Source organism: Anomaloglossus baeobatrachus, chromosome 1, assembly GCF_048569485.1.
Source record: "Anomaloglossus baeobatrachus isolate aAnoBae1 chromosome 1, aAnoBae1.hap1, whole genome shotgun sequence".
Classification (NCBI taxonomy): Eukaryota; Metazoa; Chordata; class Amphibia; order Anura; family Aromobatidae; genus Anomaloglossus; species Anomaloglossus baeobatrachus.
Genome location: NC_134353.1, coordinates 346583280 through 346609811, shown reverse-complemented (window position 1 = coordinate 346609811; position 26532 = coordinate 346583280).

Sequence of the window (26532 nt, the reverse complement as noted above, 5' to 3'; positions counted from 1 at the left end):
CCCGGTGTGGACTTCAGCAGAGAAGCACCAGAGAGGGCCTGCGCAGTCTACCACACAGAAAAGGGGACGAACAACAAGTCCCAGCAGCAAGAGGGCAATTGCAAACCCAAAGTGCAGTGTCCTAAAACAGCAGAGAAAGATTAAGGAGTAGGCCTCATACTCAACTGGCCAAAGATCACCCCAGGCACTTCCAGGCCGGCCGGACCATCTTTACCATCTGTGACGGTCTCCCTGGACTAAGTTTCTGCCGAGTAAAAGAGGAGAAGGTAAAGAGACTACTGTTTGTGCCTGTTTCTTTCATTGCTTGTCGGCCCTGCACCGTGTTAGTCACACAACACCATAGACTTCCACAAGCACCAACTGTGCCCCGGGCATTGCTCCACCTGTGGGGAGCAGTACCACCATTGCTGCTATAACATCATCCCGGTGGCCTCACACAGCAGCGGCGGCTTAATAGCCGCAGACCACAGGTGGCGTCACGAACACAAACTTAAAGTCATCAGCCACATATTCAACTGACACCCACCAGGGCCACGGAGCCGGGCCCAGCCACCACTGACTACCACCGGACTAGTCCAGCCCGGCACCGGGTGTCCCACAGCCCTGGGGTGGGCGAGTCAACTTCGCACCAGGGCGCGGGATGAGTTGGGGCGAAGCGCCAGGATTGGCGCATCTAATGGATGCGCCACTTCTGGGGCGGTTGCGGCCTGCTATTTTTAGGCTGGGAAGAGTCCAATAACCAAGGCTCTTCCCACCCTGAGAATACCAGACCCCAGCTGTCAGCTTCACCTTGGCTGGTGATTTAATTTGGGGGGACCCTACGTTTGTTTGTTTTTTTTTAATTAATTATTTATAAATAATTAAAAAAAAAAAACAGCTTGGGGAGCCCTCCAAATTGATCACCAGCCAAGGTGAAGCTGTCAGCTGTGGTTTGCAGGCTACAGCTGTCTGCTTTACCCTAGCTGGCTATCAAAAATAGGGGGGACCCCACGTCATTTATTTTAATTCTTTTTTTTCTTTTTGGGCTAAATACAAGGCTAGGCACCCTTTAGTGCCACATGAAAGTCACTGAAGGGCGCCAGCTTAGAATATGCAGGGGGGGTGGGACGTTATATATGTTTGACATCTATCCATTCATCCATTTGTAGCATTTTAGGCTATGTGCCCACAATCAGGGTTTGCAGCGTTTTGGGTGCAGAGTGTTTTCCCTGCATCCATAACGCTGCGTTGTGCAGTAGAAGCACAGTGGAAGGATTTTTAGAAATCCCATGCCCACTGTGCTTCTTTTCTCCGCAGCATACACTGACCTGTGGTGCAGCTTCCCGAGCCTCAGCATGTCAATTTATGCTGTGGAGATGAGTGTTCTCTGCAGGAAGAATAGAACTAAAGTCCACAGCAGCCTGAACCCAAATCGTGGGCATGGGCAGCTGCGTTCTCCCGTGGACAACACTCACATCTCTGCAGTAAGGCTGACACTGTGTACTAGACGCCGTGTCGCTGGATCATGGCCACATAGCCTAACAGTGAGAAATTTGTTGCTACAGCAACATTTTTGTGAAGTACCTGTGGATTCAAAATGCTTACTATACTTCTGAATAAAATCCTTGAGGGGTCCAGTTTACAAAATGGAGTCACTTGTGGGGGGTTTCTAATGTATAGGTACCCAAGAGGCCCTGCTAATGTGACATGGTGACATGGTGCGCGCAATTTATTTCAACTTTTCCAAAATTCAAATGGTGCTCCTTCCATTCCAAGCCCTTCCATTTATCCAAACAGAGGTTTTTGGCCACATATGGGGAATGACTTTCCCCTGAGGAAGCTACAACTCCTTGTAGCGATACGCGTGGGGTTTCCACCCCACCCTTCTCATGATATTTGCTTTGCCATTTACCCCGTGCAGGACCCCTGGGTATGTGATTTGCCTTATACTGGTTCCAGACATTTGTTCTCAGGGCAGATTATTTTCATGCGGCTTTGAGGTATTTGTATGCAGCAATTGTCCTTCTGCCTGTTATTGTCTCATTTAGCATGCCGTGTTCACTGCCTGTTATTGATTGAACAAGGTTTTTTTGGCTATCACACTTACTCTGACTTATTATGTGGGGTTTCTCTTTGGCTTGCTGAGAGGGTGGGGTGTATTTTGGTGGCTCATATTATTGGCACCAAATGTATGTACAAGCTTTTTTGCTTTTTTAATTGTTTTTAATGAACATCTGTGTGTTTGTATGTCTTTTTTGATTAATAAAATGATATTATATGGTCATTTCTGGTGATCCCACTTGTTGCACATTTTCTTTTTCTCTTGTATACCATAATTGTTTCCAGAATGGGGTCACTTGTGGGGGCCTCTACTGTTTAGGCACTTTAGGGGCTTTCCAAATGCGACATAGCGTCCACTAATTATTCCAGCCAAATGTTCAGTCAAATCGCACTTTTTCGCTTCCGAGCCCTGCTGTGCACCCAAACAGTTGATTTCCACCACAAATAAGGTATCTGCATACTCAGGAGAAATTGCACAATACATTTTATGCTGCTTTTTTTCCTTTTACTCTTGTTAAAAAAAAAAAAAGCTATGTGGTTGAAGTAACAATTTTGTGGTAAAAATGTATTTTTTCTATTTTCACAGCTCAACATTATAAACTTCTGTGAAGCACCTGGGGGTTCAGGGTACTCACTAGTGATGAGCGAGTACTAAAAAGCTCGGGTGCTCGAAGCTCGGGCCGAGCCTCCCAAGATACTCGTGTACTCGGCCCGAGCAACGAGCCCAATGTTATCCTATGGGAGACCCGAGTATTTTTGTGAAATGACCCCCCGGCAGCATGGAGAAACCCTAAAAATGTCACAAAAGTCTCAGAAGAGTGCTCAAATGACATGGCAACAGCATGGGGAAGACCCCTTGAAGCATTTATCACTGAAAAGTCACAGCTGTGAACAATTTTGTCCGCGTTTTACGCCATTTTTACGGACTCACCAGAAAAGCTTCCAAAATGACCCCAAAATGATTTTTCATGGCGGAAATGTTAAGGGCACATACCCAATAGTGAGATAGAGCTGGTGTATGTTACTTTTTGAGATTAATACATGAAAGATTTTACGTGAAAACATTGTGTGGCACTCCGATGTCCCTGAGAAGAGACGTACATGAAGGCCTCTTGAGTCTAATGTGCCCATTTTGAGGAAGTGAGTCTTTGTAGTATTTTCCTTTGCCAGGGCAGTCCAAAATTGTGAGGTTCACCAATGCCCCTGCATACAGACGTGCATGATGGCCTGTAAACCTGAAGTGCCCATTGTAAGGAAGTGGGTCTATTGTAGTATAGCCCTTAGGCAGGGCAGCCAAAAATTGGGAGGCTCCACGTTGTCCCTGGGTAGAGACGTGCATGAGGGCCTCAAAACATTAAGTGTCCATTGTCAGGAAGTGGGTGTATTATAGTATAGCCCTTAGGCAGGGCAGCCAAAAATTGGGAGGCTCCACATTGTCCCTGGATAGAGACGTGCATGAGGGCCTGTAAACCTGAAGTGCCCATTGGAAGGAAGTGGGTCTATTGTAGTATAGCCCTTAGGCAGGGCAGCCAAAAATTGGGAGGCTCCACGTTGTCCCTGGGTAGAGACGTGCATGAGGGCCTCAAAACATTAAGTGTCCATTGTCAGGAAGTGGGTGTATTATAGTATAGCCCTTAGGCAGGGCAGCCAAAAATTGGGAGGCTCCACGTTGTCCCTGGGTAGAGACGTGCATGAGGGCCTGTAAACCTGAAGTGCCCATTGGAAGGAAGTGGGTCTATTGTAGTATAGCCCTTAGGCAGGGCAGCCAAAAATTTTGAGGCTCCACGTTGTCCCTGGGTAGAGACGTGCATGAGGGCCTCAAAACATTAAGTGTCCATTGTCAGGAAGTGGGTGTATTATAGTATAGCCCTTAGGCAGGGCAGCCAAAAATTGGGAGGCTCCACATTGTCCCTGGATAGAGACGTGCATGAGGGCCTGTAAACCTGAAGTGCCCATTGGAAGGAAGTGGGTCTATTGTAGTATAGCCCTTAGGCAGGGCAGCCAAAAATTGGGAGGCTCCACGTTGTCCCTGGATAGAGACGTGCATGATGGCCTGTAAACCTGAAGTGCCCATTGGAAGGAAGTGGGTCTATTGTAGTATAGCCCTTAGGCAGGGCAGCCAAAAATTGGGAGGCTCCACGTTGTCCCTGGATAGAGACGTGCATGATGGCCTGTAAACCTGAAGTGCCCATTGGAAGGAAGTGGGTCTATTGTAGTATAGCCCTTAGGCAGGGCAGCCAAAAATTGGGAGGCTCCACGTTGTCCCTGGATAGAGACGTGCATGAGGGCCTGTAAACCTGAAGTGCCCATTGGAAGGAAGTGGGTCTATTGTAGTATAGCCCTTAGGCAGGGCAGCCAAAAATTGGGAGGCTCCACGTTGTCCCTGGATAGAGACCTGTTAGGTTCTTAGTGCCTCCGTGCTTGCATTTAAAAACCGCACGTGTGTGCCTGTTGGTGGCAGCTTTCCGCTGCATTTGTGTGAGTTTTGCAAAAACTTGGATATAACGCACAAGTCTAGTGAATACACATCAGCACAGCATTCCAAAATGCGCAAGGGCGTTGTCAACGAACAAGGAAGTGGACGTGATGGTGGTGCAGGCAGAGACCGAGGTTGTGTGCAAGCTCTAATTTCGCCACAACAAAGGGCCACATCTAGTCGCTCGCACGTCCTGTCCCAAATTCTTGGGGACCGCAGCAGTACACCGCTCTTGAACCAAGACCAGTGTCAACAGGTTGTTAGTTGGATAGCGGATAATGCTTCCAGTCAGATTGGCACCACCACAAACACTCTGTCTTCCACACGGTCAAGTGTCAGTAGCCGTGATACTGCACCGCACATTTCAGATCCTGATCCTCCTTCCTACCACCAGGCCGAGTACACGTCCACGGACATTACTGATCCCACACTTGGACACTCGGAAGAGCTGTTCGTTCACGTTTCCATTCACAAATTCTGGCCTCTCGCCAGCTCCTGTTGAAGTGGGCCATGACGAGATTGTATGTACAGATGCCAAAATATTTGAGCAGCCACGTTCTCACGAAGTTGGCAACGTGTCTCAACAAGGGGTGGACGATGATGAGACACAATTGTCAGGAAGTCAGGAGGAGGAGCAGGGTGCGGAAGAGGAAGACAACGTGGTGGATGATCCAGTAACTGACCCAACCTGGCAGGAGGATATGCAGAGCGAGGACAGCAGTGCACAGGGGGAGGGAGGCGTAGCATCCCAACAGGCAGTAAGAAGCAGAGTGGTGGCCCCAGGCAGACGTCAGGCAACTGTTCCCCGGAACAACACGACACAAGGTGCCTGTACAAATGTTAGGTCTTCCCGAGTCTGGCTGTAATACTATTGTATGTATTGAGGATTTCGATTGCGTTAGGGCAATGACAACCAGAGACGAGTTCTTGGTGCAAGACGTTTATAATATGCAACCAGCAAATATGTACATAAACGGAACAAAAACACAGTAGAACATAAATACAGGAAATACCTTCCAGGGACGGAGCGAAAGGGAATTCCCGGGACCGCGCACCGGACTCCCCCAGGGAGACCACCAAGAGCGAACCCCTATACAGGGACTGTCTGGCAATCACCCCAGAAGCCCTAAATGCGCAGCAGCCGGGACACAAAAGGGCAATAGGTAAGTCCAAAAATGTCCGTATGTGATGTGAGTCCAGAGTGGTATTAAACGGAAGGAACCGGGCAGAAGTGCCAACCAAAGACGGCAAACGGAGTCCGGGCACAGCTAGATGATACCAGATGAAGTCCAGAGTCGGTGTCGGTTGTTTTCCAAGAGGATCCGAATAACAATCAGGAACCAAAAGCAGCAGGGCAGGAGCACACAGGAAGCAGTATACTCAGGCACTGGACTAAGCTTTAGGGGTGGCTTTTAAACAGATGGACAGGAAGTAGGGCAACAGAACAGAAAACTCCATGTTAACAAAGGGCAAGCTCTTTCAAAAGAAAACTGGAAAACCCGGAACTCTGACACTGGCAGTTTTTTAAGTTGGCTCCAGATGATTCTAAAAAGGCCATTTGCAACACCTGCCATGCCAGCATCAGCAGGGGTACCAAAACTAGCAGCCTGACCACCACCAGCATGATCAGGCACATGTCAGCCAAGCACCCGACTTTGTGGGAAGTACAACAGAGTCGAGGAGCAGTGCTTGCTGATGTCACTGCTACGTCTTCGCTGGTTGTGCATGCGAGCCAATCCCCTGTCCATGCTGCCTGCGAACAAGCCTCCTCCACTCCTGCACCTGCAGTTGCCTACGCAGAAAGAACACCATCATCAAGCACGTCCTTGTCCCAGTGCAGCGTTCAGTTATCCATTCAGCAAACCTTTGAACGCAGGCGCAAATACACTGCCAACACCCCACATGCCACAGTTCTAAATGCTAACATTTCGCGACTGCTTGCGCTGGAAATGTTGCCTTTTAGGCTGGTTGAGACAGAAGCATTCCGCGACATGATGGTGGCAGCTGTCCCACGTTACTCGGTCCACAGCCGCCACTATTTCTCCCGGTGTGCCGTCCCCGCATTGCATAACCACGTGTCACAAAACATCACACGTGCCCTGAACAACGCTGTTTCAGCCAAAGTCCACCTAACCACAGACACGTGGACAAGTGCATGTGGGCAAGGCCGCTACATCTCGTTGACGTCACACTGGGTTAATATTGTGCAAGCTGGGACCCAGTCTGAGCGAGGGACGGAACACGTCCTTCACACACCAAGTTTTGCAGGCCCTACCTCAGTCAGGGTTTCACACACACTCTACAGCTCCGGAATGTCATGCTCCTCAGCCTCCTCCTCCTCCTGCGCATCCTGATCCACTTTACCCTCCACACCAGTCCCAAGCTGGAAGTGTCGCGGGCGGAGGAGGGGACGGTGCGCTCTCCCACTGCTCGGGTCCGGCTGACGCTGCTCTACGGCTGCTGCTGCTCGTTGGCTCGAGCGATGGCCGGATCCCGGGGACTCGAGCGGCGCTACTCGCCCGTGAGTGAAAAGGGGTGGTTTGGGTTTTGGGGATATTGTCCGTGACGCCACCCACGGTTGTGGTGATTGTGTGGACACCACCGCTGCTCTGGACGGGGATCCCGGGAGCCTGTGACAGGGAGCAGCTTTGTTGTTATTTCTCCCCTCCGTGGGTAGGGGGGTTGGTTGTCCCGGGGCCTGGTGATGGGGTAGAGATGGATGACAGGCGGGTTGCGGGGCCTGATGAGGTGCAGGGTCGCAGGGGCAGCGCTGTGCCGCACGGCACGGAGGTACTCACTCAGCCCAATGATGATGACACAGTTCACGGTAAAACAAGTGGCTGGATGGACGGGTCTCTCGGACGGCTGCGGTTGTTCCTCCCTGCAGGTTAGTGATGACTGTCTCTCCCTGCACCTAAGTTAAGTGTTGGTAGTGATGGTTTCCCAACGGTAACCCGCTCCCCGACCTGGATATGGGCCGGAGGAGCCCCTTTTGCCCACAGGCGCTGGCCCTGGGAGACGGTTGCCCTTAGCGGTGGCGGTGTCTCCCCTTCACGGTTGTACGGTTGCCTTCTATCTGGACTTGGCTGTTTGGAAACCCTGAGGTTCCCTTCACTAACGGATTTGGCAAATTCACGGCGACACCAAGCCTTGCCGGGATCCGAAAGTCCTCTGCCAATGGTGCTGGCTTCTCTTTGTATACCGGTCCGGTACGGCCGGGTCACCACCCGTCCACGGTCCTTACGGCAGACTCCAATCGGCCTCCACTGCAGACGGTCACCACATCCTGCCAACCTTGCTGTCCTGTCCGGGCCACACACCTGGACCAACTTCAGGCTCTTTGCTGTCACTTTTCTCCTCTCTACTACTTTCCTCCTTCCACTTCCTTAGCTTAACTCTCACTGCCTGTGTTTTCCCTCCTCCTCGGTGGGTGGAGACCAACCGCCTGGCTCCACACCCTGGTGTGGACAACAGCCCCTGGGGAAGGCAACAAGGATTTTGTGTTTTGACTATGATATGCCTGCAGGGAGTGTGGGGTGTTTAAGTGTTGTGCTCTGTGGCCCCTGGCTTGTCCAGGGCGACACAGAAGCACTGCAGCACTGCCTCGGCGAAGCGGCAACAGGCAGTGCTGAAGCTAATCTGCATAGGTGACAAACCCCACAATGCAGAAGAGATGTGGACAGCTCTGAAACAGCAGGCAGATCACTGGCTCACAACTCTGAACCTAAAGCCAGGAAAGGTCGTGTGTGACAATGGCCGGAACCTGGTGGCGGCTTTGAGGCGAGGCCAGCTGACACATGTTCCATGCGTGGCCCATGTGCTCAACCTCGTGGTTCAGCGGTTTCTAAAGTCATACTCAGAGCTGTCTGATCTGCTGGTAAAAGTTCGCCGCCTGTCTGCACATTTTCGAAAGTCACCTACTGCTTCAGCCGGCCTTGCCGGCTTAAGACGCCGTTTGCATCTTCCGGCACACAGACTGGTGTGTGATGTCCCCACGCGTTGGAATTCAACTCTGCACAAGTTGGTCAGGATATGTGAGCAGAAGAGAGCAGTTGTTGAGTACCTGCATCACCTAAGCCGTCGGGAAATGGGTCAAACTCCACACATAACACCTGAGGAGTGGAGATGGATGTCCGACCTATGCACCATCCGCCAAAACTTTGAGGACTCCACCAAGATGGTGAGCGGCGATGACGACATTATTAGCGTCACCATACCGCTTCTCTGCCTTCTAAAATGGTCTCTGCTCAAAAAACAACCATGATGCATTGCAGGCGGAGTGCGATGAGTTTGAGCAAGAAACAGTAGTGGGTGTGGGTGATGATAACACACAGCCCAGCCTCGTCTCATCACAACGTGCAGTGGAGGACTATGACGAGGAGGAGGATGAAGACATGGAGCAACTCTCTGGCCAAATTGAGGATATGACATGCAGTCATATCCTCGGTTCAGCGTGGCTGGCCAGAGGACAGGGTAGATGATGAGGAGGAGGAGGAGGAGAACAGCATGTTCAGTCATCGTGTTGGTCAGGATACTGAAGTGATGGCTGTTAAGAGTCTGGCACACATGGCTGACTTTATGGTAAGCTGCCTGTCTCGTGACCCTCGCGTTAAGAACATCTTGGCCGACAATCATTACTGGTTGGTAACACTCTTAGACCCACGCTAAAAGGAGAACTTTATGTCTCTTATTCCCGAGGCGGAGAGGTCAGGCAAAATGCAGCAGTTCCAGAAGGCCATAGTCACGGAAGTAGGCAAAGCATTCCCCTCACAAAACGCTAGCGGCATAGGTCAGGAATCACTGGACAACCAAGGCGTACAGCCGAGAGGGGCACAAGTCCAATCCGCCAGAGGTAGGGGAACAGTCTTTAAGATGTGGGACAGTTTTCTCAGCCCCTCACATACCACAGCCCCTGAGGTGAGGGGTAGTGACACAAGAAATCCTAAGTTTGGCCAGATGCTCAAGGAGTACCTTGCAGATCAAACAACTGTACTCCGACATTCCTCTGTGCCTTACAATTAATGTGTATCCAAGCTGGACACGTGGCATGAATTGGCTCTCTACGCCTTGGAAGTCCTGGCCTGCCCTGCCGCTAGCGTTTTGTCAGAGCGTGTTTTTAGTGCCGCAGGTGGAATCATTACAGATAAACGCACCCGCCTGTCAACTGTAAATGCTGACAGGCTGACTCTGATCAAGATGAACAAGGGTTGGATTTGGCCAGACTTCACCACACACACCAACAGCAAATTACAGCGGAATTTAAAGTTTGTAACGGGAATTTGCCATGTACCTCCACTCACCCATGGTAACACACTTCTGGACTTTGGCTAATCGCTGGACTGCTCCTCCTTCTCCTCATGCGCCATCATGGTGACCGTTACAATAGTTAAGCCGTTGTTTCAGGTATACCCCCAGTGGTAAATTTTTTCGCCCATTCTTTCTGAATGGGCATTACAACGACAGGAGACCCGCTCCTTTGCAATGGGAACAATGTTTTGAGGCCCTCATGCACATCTCTATCCAGGGACAATGTGGAGCCTCCCAATTTTTGGCTGCCCTGCCTAAGGGCTATACTACAATAGACCCACTTCCTTACAATGGGCACTTCATGTTTACAGGCCATCATGCACGTCTCTATCCAGGGACAATATGGAGCCTGACGCTGCCACCGACTGCCACACACATGCTGTTTTTAAATGCAAGCACGGACGCAATAAGAACCTAACTGGTTTTTAGGAGCGACAATTACTGAGAAGTCTGACACTATCAGACACTGCTGACTGACGTGTATTATACACTAGACTTGTGCGTTATATAATAGTTTGTGCAAAACGCGCACCTGTACGCTGCCACCGACAGACACACACGTGCTGTTTTTAAATGCAAGCACGGACGCAATAAGAACCTAACTGGTTTTTAGGAGCGACAATTACTGAGAAGTCTGACACTATCAGACACTGCTGACTGACGTGTATTATACACTAGACTTGTGCGTTATATAATAGTTTGTGCAAAACGCGCACCTGTACGCTGCCACCGACAGACACACACGTGCTGTTTTTAAATGCAAGCACGGACGCAATAAGAACCTAACTGGTTTTTAGGAGCGACAATTACTGAGAAGTCTGACACTATCAGACACTGCTGACTGACGTGTATTATACACTAGACTTGTGCGTTATATAATAGTTTGTGCAAAACGCGCACCTGTACGCTGCCACCGACAGACACACACGTGCTGTTTTTAAATGCAAGCACGGACGCAATAAGAACCTAACTGGTTTTTAGGAGCGACAATTACTGAGAAGTCTGACACTATCAGACACTGCTGACTGACGTGTATTATACACTAGACTTGTGCGTTATATAATAGTTTGTGCTAAACGCGCACCTGTACGCTGCCACCGACAGACACACACGTGCTGTTTTTAAATGCAAGCACGGACGCAATAAGAACCTAACTCGTTTTTAGGAGCGACAATTACTGAGAAGTCTGACACTATCAGACACTGCTGACTGACGTGTATTATACACTAGACTTGTGCGTTATATAATTGTTTGTGCAAAACGCGCACCTGTACGCTGCCACCGACAGACACACACGTGCTGTTTTTAAATGCAAGCACGGACGCAATAAGAACCTAACTGGTTTTTAGGAGCGACAATTACTGAGAAGTCTGACACTATCAGACACTGCTGACTGACGTGTATTATACACTAGACTTGTGCGTTATATAATAGTTTGTGCAAAACGCGCACCTGTACGCTGCCACCGACAGACACACACGTGCTGTTTTTAAATGCAAGCACGGACGCAATAAGAACCTAACTGGTTTTTAGGAGCGACAATTACTGAGAAGTCTGACACTATCAGACACTGCTGACTGACGTGTATTATACACTAGACTTGTGCGTTATATAATTGTTTGTGCAAAACGCGCACCTGTACGCTGCCACCGACAGACACACACGTGCTGTTTTTAAATGCAAGCACGGACGCAATAAGAACCTAACTGGTTTTTAGGAGCGACAATTACTGAGAAGTCTGACACTATCAGACACTGCTGACTGACGTGTATTATACACTAGACTTGTGCGTTATATAATAGTTTGTGCAAAACGCGCACCTGTACGCTGCCACCGACAGACACACACGTGCTGTTTTTAAATGCAAGCACGGACGCAATAAGAACCTAACTGGTTTTTAGGAGCGACAATTACTGAGAAGTCTGACACTATCAGACACTGCTGACTGACGTGTATTATACACTAGACTTGTGCGTTATATAATTGTTTGTGCAAAACGCGCACCTGTACGCTGCCACCGACAGACACACACGTGCTGTTTTTAAATGCAAGCACGGACGCAATAAGAACCTAACTGGTTTTTAGGAGCGACAATTACTGAGAAGTCTGACACTATCAGACACTGCTGACTGACGTGTATTATACACTAGACTTGTGCGTTATATAATAGTTTGTGCAAAACGCGCACCTGTACGCTGCCACCGACAGACACACACGTGCTGTTTTTAAATGCAAGCACGGACGCAATAAGAACCTAACTGGTTTTTAGGAGCGACAATTACTGAGAAGTCTGACACTATCTGGACTGTTTTACACTGTGTACACCAGCCCCAGATATGATGAAGGCTGGTATACGGTCACCACTAGGAATGGCTATATACCCTGCCTGCCTGCCTGCCTGCCTGTATACTGCTACAATAGTCCTGACAAGGACTCTTCTGGTCACTAGCCTGTATTCCGACCTGGCTATACCCTGCCTGTATATAGCAACAATAGTCCTGAGAAGGACTCTGCTACTGTACTCCGACCTGGCTATACCCTGCCTGCCTGTATACAACTAGAATAGTCCTGAGAAGGACTTTTGGTCACACTGTTTGCAGCCCTGCAACTGAAAAAGCTATAAAGGGCCGCAAAGCTTTCCCTGAATCAGCGACACTCTCCCTGCACTCACTGTCTGGATGGCTGTGAGCAGAGCACAGCGCGCCGGCCGGTATAAAGGCTCGGTCACGCTGTGCAGGCCGGCCAATCACTGCAATTCCACAACTAACAGGGCTGTGGCATTGCAGTGGTCTGCCAGCCAATCCCTGCATGAGGGCTGGCTCTCAAAAGAGCGCCAACATGCAGAAATGAAGACCACGAGTACAGCACGAGTATCGCGAGATTACTCGGTCCCCGCCGAGCAGCCCGAGTACAGCGATACTCGTGCGAGTACCGAGTAGTTACAAGCATGCTCGCTCATCACTAGTACTCACCAAACATCTAGATGAATTCCTTGAGGGGTCTATTTTCCAGAATGGGGTCACTTGTGGGGGACCTCCACTGCTTAGGCACCTCAGGGGCTCTCCTAATGCAACATGGTGTCTGCTATTGATTCTAGCCAATTTTGCAGTCAAATTGCACTCCTTCCCTTCCAAGACCTGCCGTGTGCCCAAACAGTTGATTTCCACCACATATAAGATATCACCAAACTCCGGAGAAATTGCACAATAAATTTCATGGTGATTTTTTTCCTGTTACCCTTGTGAAAAAAAAAGCTACCTGGTTGAAGTAACAATTTTGTGGTAAAATTTTATTTTTTTATTTTCATGGCTCAACGTTATAAACTTCTGTGAAGCACCTGGGGGTTCAGGGTACTCACCAAACATCTAGATAAATTCCTTGAGAGGCCTAGTTTCCAATAAGGGGTCACTTGTGGTGGTTTTTTGCTGTTTACGTACCTTAGGGGTCCTCCAAATGCAACATGGTGCCCGCAATCTTTTTCAGCCAAATTTCCTTTCCAAAATTCAAATATTGCTCCTTTCGTTCCAAGCCCTCCCATTTGTCCATACAAAGGTTTCAGACCACATGTGAGGTATCACCGCGCTCATAAAAAAGTGGGTAACAAACATTTGGGTCAAATTTTTGGAATTACCTCTTGAAAAAGTGAGAGAATTGATGCTAAAGCAACATTTTTGAGAAAAAAATGACAATTTTCAATATGACAACGTAACGTTATCAAAATCTGTGAAGTACCTGTGGGTCCAAAATGCTCAGTATACCCCTTGATAGAAGCCTTAAGGGGTCTAGTTTCCAAAATGGGGTCACTTGAGGGGGGTTCCTGCTGTTTAGGTACCTTAGGGGATCTGTAAATGCAACATGGTGCCCGCAATCTGTTTCAGCCAACTTTGCTTTCCAAAATTCAAATATTGCTCCTTTTGTTCCGAGCCCTCCCATTAACCCAAACAAAGGTTTCTGACCACATGTGGGGTATCGGCGCGCTCATAAGAAAGTGGGTAACAAAGTGTGAGGTCCAATTTTTGGTGTTACCTCTTGAAAAAGTAAGAAAATTAGTGCTAAAGTAACATTTTTAGGTAAAATGTTAATTTTTATTTTTTTTCATTCCACATTACTTTAGTTCCTGTGAAGCACCTGAAGGGTTAATAAACTTCTTGAATATGGTTTTGAGTACCTTGAGGGGTGCAGGTTTTAGAATGGTGTCACTTTTGGGTATTTTCTGTCACCCAGGCCTCTCAAAGTCACTTCAAATGGGATGTGGTCCCTAAAAAAATGGTTTTGTAAATTTTGTTGAAAAAATGGGAAATTGCTGATGAACTTTGAACCCTTCTAACTTCCTAACCCCAAAAAATTTTGTTTCAAAAATTGCGCTGATCTAAAGTAGACAAGTGGGAAATGTTATTTATTAACTATTTTGTGTGACATAACTCTCTGGTTTATGGGCATAAAAATTAAAAGTTTGAAAATTGCAAAATGTTTAATTTTTTTGTCAAATTTCAGATTTTTTCCCAAATAAAATAAAAAAATATCATCCTAAATTTACCCCTAACATGAAGCCCCTTATGTCACGAAAAAACAATCTCAGAATCACCGGGATCCATTGAAGCGTTCCAGAGTTATAACCTTATAAAGTGACACAGGTCAAAATTGCAAAAAATGGCCTGGGCATTAAGTACAAAACTGGCTTCGTCCTTAAGGGGTTAATTATATTAAGGAATAAAAAAGCAGAACAGTTTAAATCACTTAATGCAACATAGCTGAAGAAAAAAAGAACCGTACATCCAAAAATCATAAGTTGATCTAATGCCGGTAGGCAAAAATTTATATACCTGAACATGAGGTTCTCTGTTTAAAATTCTGATCACACTGCCTGGAGTCATGGGGACTCAGCCGTGCAGCATGGTTGCTCTGAGGCACCAGGTCACCTGCCATGCTGGTACACAGTCTCTGCGGAGGTGGTTGGCTCGCGGCGCGGCACCTTTTAAGCCTTCATATAAGTTAGGGACCCACTCAGAGGTTCGCCGTGATGTGGCTATAGCCCACTTTACACATTGCAATTAGTTGTACAATCGCATTTGCGATGTGACACGCCCAGGTTGCATACGGGATCTATGAGATTTCACGTTGGTCGTTCATTTGCTGTCACACGAGCGTTAGTAGTCTATGTTAAATTGGTCAATTTTGTGTGCGATCCTTTAGATCATGTGTTCCGTGACGTATGCATTGGGCACCTTTTTTTTTTTTTTTTTTATTGACTTGCCAAGCGTGTGTAATGTGTAGGGATGCGTTTTTACTATATCATCTGCCATTCAGCTCTGCTACATGGCCGCTAACAGCAGACACAGACAGCCATGTAGCAGAGCTGAATGGCAGATGACAGCAGACACAGACAGAGCCGCACTGTCAGAATGAACTCGGGTGAACTTCACCCGACTTCATTGTCATGCTGCGGCTCTGTCTGTGCCGCGTCCTGATTAGCGGTCACCTGTGAAGGACTCACCGGTGACCGCTAATCTCCTAAGTTACTGAAGTTAGCAGCCCTCTCTCATACTCACCGATCCCCGATCCCCGGCGCTGCACGGCATTCACACTGCTCCGGCGGCTTTTACTGTTTTGAAAAAGCCGGCCGCCCATTAAACAATCTGGTATTCCCTGCTTTCCCCGCCCACCGGCGCCTATGATTGGTTACAGTGAGACACGCCCCCACGCTGAGTGACAGCTGTCACACTGCACCCAATCACAGCAGCCGGTGGGCGTGTCTATACTGTGTATTGAAATAAATAATTAAATAATTAAAAAAACGGCGTGCGGTTCCCCCCAATTTTAAAACCAGCCAGATAAAGCCATACGGCTGAAGGCTGGTATTCTCAGGATGGGGAGCTCCACGTTATGGGGAGCCCCCCAGCCTAACAATATCAGCCAACAGCCGCCCAGAATTGCCGCATACATTATATGCGACAGTTCTGGGACTGTACCCGGCTCTTCCCGATTTGCCCTGGTGCGTTGGCAAATCGGGGTAATAAGGAGTTATTGGCAGCCCATAGCTGCCAATAAGTCCTAGATTAATCATGTCAGGCGTCTATGAGACACCTTCCATGATTAATCTGTAAGTGACAGTAAAAAAACACACACACATGAAAAAATCCTTTATTAGAAATAAAAAACACAAACACATTCCCTCATTACCAATTTATTAACCCCCGACAAACCCTCCATGTCCGGCGTACTCCACAGTCCTCCAGCGTCGCGTCCAGCTCTGCTGCATGGAGGTGACAGGAGCAGCAGAAGACACCGCCGCTCCGGTCACCTCCACGCAGGTAATGAAGACAGCCGGCGATCAGCTGCTGTCACTGAGGTTACCCGCTGTCACTGGATCCAGCGGTGGATGCAGCGGTGGCCGCGGGTAACCTCAGTGACAGCTCAGCTGATCGCGCTACTCACCTCAGTTGCTGACTGGAGCTGACCGGAGCGGAGGTGAGTAGCGCGATCAGCTGAGCTGTAACTGAGGTTACCCGCGGCCACCGCTGCATCCACCGCTGGATCCAGTGACAGCGAGTAACCTCAGTGACAGATCAGCTGATCGCGCGGCTGTCTTCATTACCTGCGTGGAGGTGACCGGAGCGGCGGTGTCTTCTGCTGCTCCTGTCACCTCCATGCAGCAGAGCTGGACGCGACGCTGGAGGACTGTGGAGTACGCCGGACATGGAGGGTTTGTCGGGGGTTAATAAATTGGTAATGAGGGAATGTGTTTGTGTTTTTTATTTCTAATAAAGGATTTTTTCATGTGTGTGTGTTTTTTTACTGTCACTTACAGATTAATCATGGAAGGTGTCTCATAGACGCCTGACATGATTAATCTAGGACTTATTGGCAGCTATGGGCTGCCAATAACTCCTTATTACCCCGATTTGCCAACGCACCAGGGCAAATCGGGAAGAGCCGGGTACAGTCCCAGAACTGTCGCATATAATGTATGCGGCAATTCTGGGCGGCTGTTGGCTGATATTGTTAGGCTGGGGGGCTCCCCATAACGTGGAGCTCCCCATCCTGAGAATACCAGCCTTCAGCCGTATGGCTTTATCTGGCTGGTTTTAAAATTGGGGGGAACCGCACGCCGTTTTTTTTAATTATTTAATTATTTATTTCAATACACAGTATAGACACGCCCACCGGCTGCTGTGATTGGGTGCAGTGTGACAGCTGTCACTCAGCGTGGGGGCGTGTCTCACTGTAACCAATCATAGGCGCCGGTGGGCGGGTAAAGCAGGGAATACGAAATTGTTTAATGGGCGGCCGGCTTTTTCAAAACAGTAAAAGCCGCCGGAGCAGTGTGAACGCCGTGCAGCGCCGGGGATCGGGGATCGGTGAGTATATGAGAGAGGGGGATAGACTGACATGGACAGAGAGTGAGGGACAGAGATAGTGACTGACTGACAGAGATTAGTGAATGACAGACATTGTGAGGCGCTTCAGAATGCAGCTTTTCAGCTGCGCTCTGAAGCGGACCTATTTTAAGCTGCGGTGCAGAGCGCACACCCGCGCACATAGCATCAGACACCGAAATCGTATGAGGGATGTCACACGTTACAATTCACTAGGTTCGTGCAACAAAACGCTCAATTCTAGAGAATGATACGATGTGTTTGCGATCAACGGTTTTGCGTTCAATCCTGATCGCAAGTAGATGTCACACGCAGATACCTCACAAACGATGCCGGATGTGCGTCACTTACAACTTGACCCCAACGACGGATTGTGAGATATATTGAAGCGTGTGTAGCGGGCTTATGGGTTTCATATAGTCTAATCAAGATGTTAAAGCAAGAACCTCATGTTCAAGTATATAATTTTTTGCCTAGCGGTATTAGATCACAGTATGATTTTTGGATGTGCGATTCATGTCTTTTTCTGCAGGTATGCTAGTTTAAATCACTAGTCAGTTAATGAAATAAAAAAAAAAAAATTAGCATTGCTGCATAAGTAAAATTGTTATCTATCAATAAGTATTCAAACTACGCCAACTTCTTATTGACGGAGCCAATTTTGACCTTAGTCACCAGGCCAAATTTTAGAATTCTGACCAGTGTCATTTTATGAGGTTATAACTCTGGAACTCTTCAACAGATCTCAGTGATTCTGACCTATTGTACTTCATGTTAGTGGTAAATTTAAATAATGTTTATCTGTGAAAATATTGAAAATTTGATGAAAAGTTTGAAAACTTTGCCATTTTCAAACTTTGAATTTTTATGCCTTTTAATCAGTGAGTTATGCACATAAAATAGATAATAACAATTCTCACATGTCTACGTTACATGAGCACAATTTTTGAAACATCATTTTTTTTAGGAAGCAAGAAAGGTTCAAAGTTCATCAGCAAATTCTTATTTAATGAAAAACGCAATTCTTAATAACCATTAGGTATACAGAACGAAGATTCCAACATGTGTCTCAAAGTCAAAATATAGCATCATGTGTTACTGAAACATAACCTTTATTGGGATATATCTAAAATAGACAATAAATACACTAGTGATCCAACACCTATTTAAAACTGAAACTGATCTGACCATCCAATATGGTTGAATATCAATAGGACATAGCCAATTTCATAATAGTGAGGGGATTAACTGTCCACTCACAAACCAAGGAGCAGGAGATAGGTGAGATAAGGGTATATGCACACCTGGACACTGTACTAATACCAATAAATTTATAACCTGATGTTAGGCAAAGAAAGGACCCGTAAATTGATATCAAAATATCGAGATATCAAGTTCTTACTTCGTGTTTCCCCGAAAGTAAGACAGTGTCTTACATTCTTTTTACCCCCAAAAGTCCCACTATGTCTTACTTTCGGGGTATGTCTTATATTGGAAAAAAATCCCACAGCAATCGCAGCAAGTCTCCATGCAATGTACCGTATGGGGACTTGCCGCGATTGCTGCACATGAGGGCACTGAGGCTGCGTGTTTTTGTATGTTGTCCGTGGTCCTGATGGACCACGGACAACATTGCTGCAACATTTCTCGGTGGCCGAGCGTTCGGCTGAGCGCCCGACCGCCGGCATCTGACAGCTCTCAGCTGAGCGCTCAGCCGCCGGCGTGTCAGGGCGCTCGGCTGGGCGCCCGACCGCCAGCATGTGACGGCTCTCAGCTGAGAGCTCGGCCGCCGGCGTGTCATGGCGCTTGGCTGGGCGCCCGACCGCCGGCATGTGACAACTCTCAGCTGGGCGCTCGGCCACCGGCATGTCAGGGCACTCAGCTGAGCGCTCGGCCGCTGGCGTGTCAGGGCGCTCGGGTGGGCGCTCGGCCGGTACTGTAAAGAAGAACTGGGCGCTCGGCCGCTGGCATGTCAGGGCGCTCAGCTGGGTGCTCGGCCGCCGGCATGTCAGGGCGCTCAGCTGAGCGCTCATTCGCCGGCGTGTCAGGGTGCTCAGCTGGGCGCTCGGCCAGTACTGTAAAGAAGAACTGGGCGCTCGGCTGCCGGCATGTCAGGGCGCTCAGCTGGGCGCTCGGCCGGTACTGTAAAGAAGAACTGGGCGCTCGGCCGCCGGCATGTCAGGGCGCTCAACTGAGCGCTTGGCCGCCGGCATGTCAGGGCGCTCAGCTGAGCGCTCGGCCGCCGGCGTGTCATGGCGCTTGGCTGGGCGCCCGACCGCCGGCATGTGACGACTCTCAGCTGGGCGCTCGGCCACCGGCATGTCAGGGCACTCAGCTGAGCGCTCGGCCGCCGGCGTGTCAGGGCGCTCGGGTGGGCGCTCGGCCGGTACTGTAAAGAAGAACTGGGCGCTCGGCCGCTGGCATGTCAGGGCGCTCAGCTGGGTGCTCGGCCGCCGGCATGTCAGGGCGCTCAGCTGAGCGCTCATTCGCTGGCGTGTCAGGGTGCTCAGCTGGGCGCTCGGCCAGTACTGTAAAGAAGAACTGGGCGCTCGGCTGCCGGCATGTCAGGGTGCTCAGCTGGGCGCTCGGCCAGTACTGTAAAGAAGAACTGGGCGCTCGGCTGCCGGCATGTCAGGGCGCTCAGCTGGGCGCTCGGCCGGTACTGTAAAGAAGAACTGGGCGCTCGGCCGCCGGCATGTCAGGGCGCTCAACTGAGCGCTCGGCCGCCGGCATGTCAGGGCGCTCAGCTGAGCGCTCGGCCGCCGGCGTGTCAGGGCGCTCAGCTAGGCGCTCGGCCAGTACTGTAAAGAAGAAAAAAAAAATAACACTTTCCATTTACTATGTCTTACTTTCGGGGTACGTAGCCGACCCCCCCCAAACCCCCACTACGTCTTACTATCGGGGGTGTCTTACTATCAGGGAAACACAGTATGTTCCTTAAGATTATAGGTACTTATAACATCAATGGATGTGTGGATATCCTTTTACAGAATAACATACCTATAAAAATGATTTATATACAGGCACACCGGATACATGGTGTATATTCCTCAAAAAGTATCAATTATTTGTTAAATCTGTACCTTATCTGTGAGATAAATTCAGGAAAGGACACAGCAGCCCAGCTATTCATTATCATTGATGTTAATTCCCATTATAACAGTACATGTCAAAAATGATATTATAAATGTGCATATAAAGAACCACTCAGAAGTGGAATGGTCTCACCCCAGTCTTATTATCTTGGATAGGGGACCTGGTTTCTCCTGCAATCCTTAGTCCAAATACCAGCAGAGCAAAGGCGGTGGTTGAGGTACGGTCACTAACCCTGTTAGGGACTAAGCTGACCCTTCTATTCCCTACAGTCTCCCGCCCTTACAAGAACAGTCCACAACTGGCCCTGTTGTGACTGACCCTTATGTTCATTCCAGGCGCCTACCTACGCGTTTCACCTCAATCATTCATCAGGGGAGAAAAATATGGCACCTCTGCAATCAATGCTGGGTCGACACAGAGCTCACCCCTATTAAACCTGGTATCAATGAGAACACTCATCATATTGGGGGTATAAATAGGACCATAGACCTCTTCCCCACCTATTCCCCCACCCATCACCTTCACATAGTTCATTGGTGGCCTCAAGGAAAACCCGAGATGGGCTAACCTGTCACAAACACTTCATTCATTAAGTGCATATTATACCTCAAATGGAGTGCACAATCATAACAGGCTTGCCAGGTTTTACATGTGTCTGGCACACGTAAGTTACATCGTTCTTACCGGATCCCCAGAATATGCGTGAAGTTGGTTTGTGAGTGGACAGTTAATCTCCTCACTAATATGAAATTAGTTATGTACTATTGATATTCAACCATATTGGATGGTCAGATCAGTTTCAGTTTTAAATAGGTGTTGGATCACTAGTGTATTTATTGTCTATTTTAGATATATCCCAATAAAGGTTATGTTTTAGTAACACATGATGCTATATTTTGATTTTAAATTCTCATATATCCAACAAAATTTACAAAATCTTTTTTTAGGGGCCACATAATTTAATCATCTCTTGGTGTTGTGAATATTTTTAACCCACAAATTACACACAATTTTATTAGATTGGGCCATGAAAATAGAAAACAGGGTTTTTCCCTCTAAAATTTTACTTTAGCCTAAAAATTTTAATGCACACAAAAGGTAACAGGAAACAATGGACAGGATAATTTGTTATGCAATTTTTACTGAATATGACTAGACTGATTTCCACCAGCCAAGCCCCTGAGGTGCCAGATCAGGAGAAACCCCACAAGTGACCCTATATTGGAAACGTTACCTGTGTAGGGAATTCATCTAGGGGTGTAGTGAGTATTTTTAACTCACAGGTGCCTCACAGACTTTTATAACATTGGAACACTGAAATATAACATTTTACTGGTAAAAATGTAAATTTTTTTTATTAGCTGCAAATTTGTCAGTTAAAAGGTGAAACTGGACTTCAAAATTTATTGCGCAATTTATCCTAAATGCAGTGATCCCCTATATGTCATCAGAAACTCCTGTTTGGCCACACGTCATGACTGAGCAGGAAGGAGCTCTATTTGACTATTAGTGAACAGATTTTGCAAGAATAGTTTGCGGTTGACATTTGCAGGGCCCCTAAAGTGCCTGAACAGCAGAAAAAACATCTAAATAAGCAACTTTGTAATATATCTTATCAGACAAATTTGCTTCTTTCTTTGCCAGAAGTTATCAAAATTCTCAATTCTGAGGTAAAATCTGTATTCAGTGAAGACCCATTACTGAGATAGAAGATGGCAGTTATTGATAAGCTTATATCTAGCTAGAAGAGAGGGTGTAGCACTGTCTGTAGCTCCTCCCTCTGCCCCTAGCTCCTCCCTCCTCCCGTCGTCATAGATCTCATCAGTAACAACCACCATATCCTATCTCAGTAATGGGAAAGTCTTCACTGAATACAGATTTTATCTCAGAATGACTGATGAATTCTGGTGGAGAAAGAAGCAAATTTGTCTAATAATATATATTACAAAGTTGCTCATTTTCATGTGTACTATTGATTTATGAAACAATATATATATATACTTTAAAGGGAACCTGTCACCTGAAATTTCGCTATTAAACTAAAAGAATCCCCTTTTGCAGCTCCAGGGCTGCATTCTTAAAAGGTTCATCTTCCTACTGGCCCCCCTTTCAGACCTAAATAAACACTTTATAAAATCTTACCTTTTGGTATGCTAATGAGGTATTCTGGCCCCGAGGGCAGGCTGTATTGCGTCCATTATTCCCCCTCCTGCCGCTGTTTGCCGTCCCCTAGTGTTGATTGACAGATGACGCCGCCGCTCTCCTGTTACTCAGTGCTCCTGAAGTCTCGCGCATGCCCAGTGGCAGTATCGCGGGACTGAGCACAGTTCAAATTGCGAGCGCTGGTGATCGTATTGCGCAGGCACGAAATTTTGGGTGGGTTATAAAGTGTTTATTTAGGTCTAAATGGGGGGCCAGTAGGAAGATGAACCTTTAAAGAATGCAGCCCAGGAGTTGCAGAAGGGGATTCTTTTAGTTTAATAGCGAAATTTCAGGTGACAGGTTTCCTATAACTGTGTAGCCACTGGCGGACTCAGACAGAAAAGGGCCCCTGTGCAAGAACAATATATGGGCATTTTGCAGCCCAAGAACTCATCATAATGCACAATTACACTTTCTATAGAGGTGAGAACAGGCCCCCTTCCCCTTGGGCTCCTGTGCGGGCACACAGGTTGCACCAATGATATGTCCGCTCTTGTGTGTAGCTCTTTAAAAGATGAGCCATTCAATTGCTTTATGACCCCAAAGTGCTGCTTCAGCTTGAAGAAATTGCATTTTGAAGCTCAGTCTGGAAGTGCTTTGGTGTATGATGATGCACTTCTAGCTTCTTAGCCTTAGGCGGGCTTTGCACGCTGCGACATCGGTAACAATGTGTTACCGATGCTGCAGCGATAGTCCCGCCCCCGTCGCACATGCAATATCTAGTGAAAGCTGCCGTAGCGATTATTATCGCTACGGCAGTTTCACACGCACATACCTGCCGTGCGACGTCCCTCTGGCCGGCGACCCGCCTCCTTCCTAAGGGGGCGGGTCGTGCGGCGTCACAGCGACGTCACACAGCAGGCGGCCAATTGAAGTGGAGGGGCGGAGATGAGCAGGATGTAAACATCCCGCCCACCTCCGTCCTTCTCATTGCAGCCGGCGGCAGGTAAGGTGAAGTTCCTCGCTCCTGCGGCTTCATACACAGCGATGTGTGCAGCCGCAGGAGCGAGGAAATACATCGCACCTGTCGCTGCACCGGCATTATGGAAATGTTGGAGGCTGCAGCGATGATACGATAACGACGCTTTTGCGCTCGTTCATCGTATCAAAAAGGATTTGCACGTTGCGATATCGACTGCGACGCCGGATGTGCGTCACTTTCGATTTGACCCCATCGACATCACACGTGCAATGTCGCAACGTGCAAAGCCGCCCTTATGCTGTATGTCTTACTTAGCAGCACCCTCCTCAGCTGATGGACAGCTCAGTGGCCAGTTTACTAGAGCAAACAACAACCTGTCAGTCAGCCAGGGGAGGGTGCTGCTAATTTAGGAATACAGCAGAGACTAGGGAGCTGTAAGTTCATTATTTTGCCCCAATAAACATCCAGACTGAATTTCAAATCATGGTTTCTTAGCAGGACTTTGAGGTTATAAAGCATTCGGACTGGTTTATCTTTTAAAAGGCTAAACAGTCACATTCAAAGGTTTGGGAGGAGCTAAGGTATAAATGTTTCTGAAAAATTCTATTTAATCATCTGCATAAGGCCTCCAACACACATCCGTGCCGCCAGTACGTGTTTGCAATTTTTTGCACGTACCGGCGGCACGGAGACACGTTCAGCAATGCCACCCTATTGTAGCAGGCACACACACGTAAAACCACACGGAACGTGTGTCCGTGAGCGTTTGTACGTGTGTGCGTTTTTCAAAGCGCTGACATGTCCACGTTTTCTCCGGCAGCACGGGTGTCACACGGCCCACACCCGTACCACACGGATGTAGTGTGGATGCGGTCCCGTGTGACACAAGCCGGACAAAACACACGTGTCAGTGAAAAAAACCCCAAAACATTTACTCACCTTCTCCAGCCCTCCTGTCTCTGCCGCTGCTGCCACTTGCTGCCGACCGCCGCTCATTATGCTCATTTAATATTCACTTCACTGCTCCCGGCAGCAGCAGCAGCGGGGAGACGGCAGGGCTGGAGACCGAGGATCAGCACCACGGACAGCAGCGCGGACCACGTGAGTATGAAAATTACCGGTTCTACGCGTGCTATCGCGGATAGCACACATAGAACACACGTGGACCGCACGTACCCGGGACACGTACTTACCACACGCAACACGCAGTGTAAATACGTGTCTCGCGGCACGTGCGTGTTTTTAACAGAAGTGTGTTTCAGGCCTAAAGCAAAGTCTCTTTCAAGCATTATACCTGCACTATCACAGTACAATACAGCCATGTTCAGTATCAAAATAAAATGCAATATGCGTATGTATGTTCCTTGGAACAAAGAACAATTTCTAAGACTTTCTTAACTTTTTTTTCATTCAAAATGTCATTTATTTTCTGGTATTGCCTAAGACTGCATATGAATTTATTTATCTCAAGATGAGCAAGACAAATTTCCCTAATTGGTTTTCTCACCACTGTTTTCTATTTTGGGTAATGAGTCATTTTTCATTTATTAAAATGTGTTTAAAATATAGTATGAGTGATGAGCGAGTACTAAAATGCTCTGGTGCTCGATATTCAAATCATGTAGGTCCTACTCTGAGAGGCTCGACGCAAGTACCAAGTATAATAGAAGTCATGGGAAGCATTTTCCAGAAGAAACCTACGAGGTGAGCTGTGGAGGTAAGAAAATTGTTGAAATGGATAGAAACAGTGCTAAAATTAAATTGGAACAACATGTGGAAGATGCCTAGACACATCTATGACTCCCAGGTAAATATAAATCATTTAAAAAAATGATGCAGGGCCCCCCATTTTTGATAACCAGCCAATCTAAAGCAGACAGCTGGGGGCTGATATTATCAGACTGGGAAGGTCCATGCTTATTTGGCCCTTCCCAGCCTAAAAAAAAGCTCGCAGCTGCATCAGAATTGGTGCATCACATTACATTCACCAATTCTAGCGCTTTGCCCAGCTCTTCCCGATTGCCCTGGTACGGTGGCAATAGGGGTAATATTTAGGGGAGGTTGATGTCTGCTGTGTAATGTCAGCTGGCATCGTCCAGTGGTTAGTAATAGATATTGAAGATGTGTCTATTGGAGACCCCAATTACTAACCCAGTAATAAAAAGAAAACACACACACATTGCTGAGCCAGTGACAATGATGAGAGTTGTCATCGCTACCCAGTCCCTTTGAATAGCTGTACTTTATTGCTATTTACAGTTACTCGAGCTGCATTTGGGTAACGTAGACTACGTTGGAACTTTGTAGGAACATTTTTAATAATACATTGGTGAATGAGGGATAGTGGGGGGAAAAATTTTGTCAAATTGGAGAATTTAATTATTGAAAATAAAAAATAAAATTCCAAAGAGACTGTGGAGACTATGAAACTGGCCAAATCTACACATGGAGGAAACATCGATCTATTTTAAAATGTGCCAATAGCAACAATTGTTCCAACAGGCAACAGAGAGTTTTTTCCAATGTGAACTCTTCTATGGAATCATCTACACTATAAGGTAGAGAGGATTCTTCGCACTTATTTCCAGAAAATCTGCCCAGAGGGAGTAGTAAAACACAGAAATGCAGCAGTAAAGCAAATACAAAAAATGGGGCAGGAGGTCAGGGAGAAAATGACGCAAAAAGATATCCATGGAAGAGAAGGAACAATTTCCCCCTGCCCAGTATGGAATGTAACATTTCAGTCTTATCCAAAGGAGTAGGATTTGCATCTAGTGTGCAATTTGATTTATTCAAGACTTTATTAGACGTAAATAAATTGGCGAGGAATCTTACCCTGAAATGCCATATTCTTGAATGCAGCCAGGAAGAGGATACACCTGCATCCACATAGTCATTTTGCCACTAATCTAATTTCCTGTTTCTCAAAATTACAAGGTGTAGTCACATTGAGACAGCTCCAAGCAGAATCTGGTCTGACCATGTCACATAAGCAGACTCCATTCCATATCATAAACCAACAATACTATCCCATACAATCTAGACCAAGTATATTAGATCAGTTTCAGGAAGTTGTAGAACAAGATCTGGTGATGCTAGAGAAAAATTTAAGC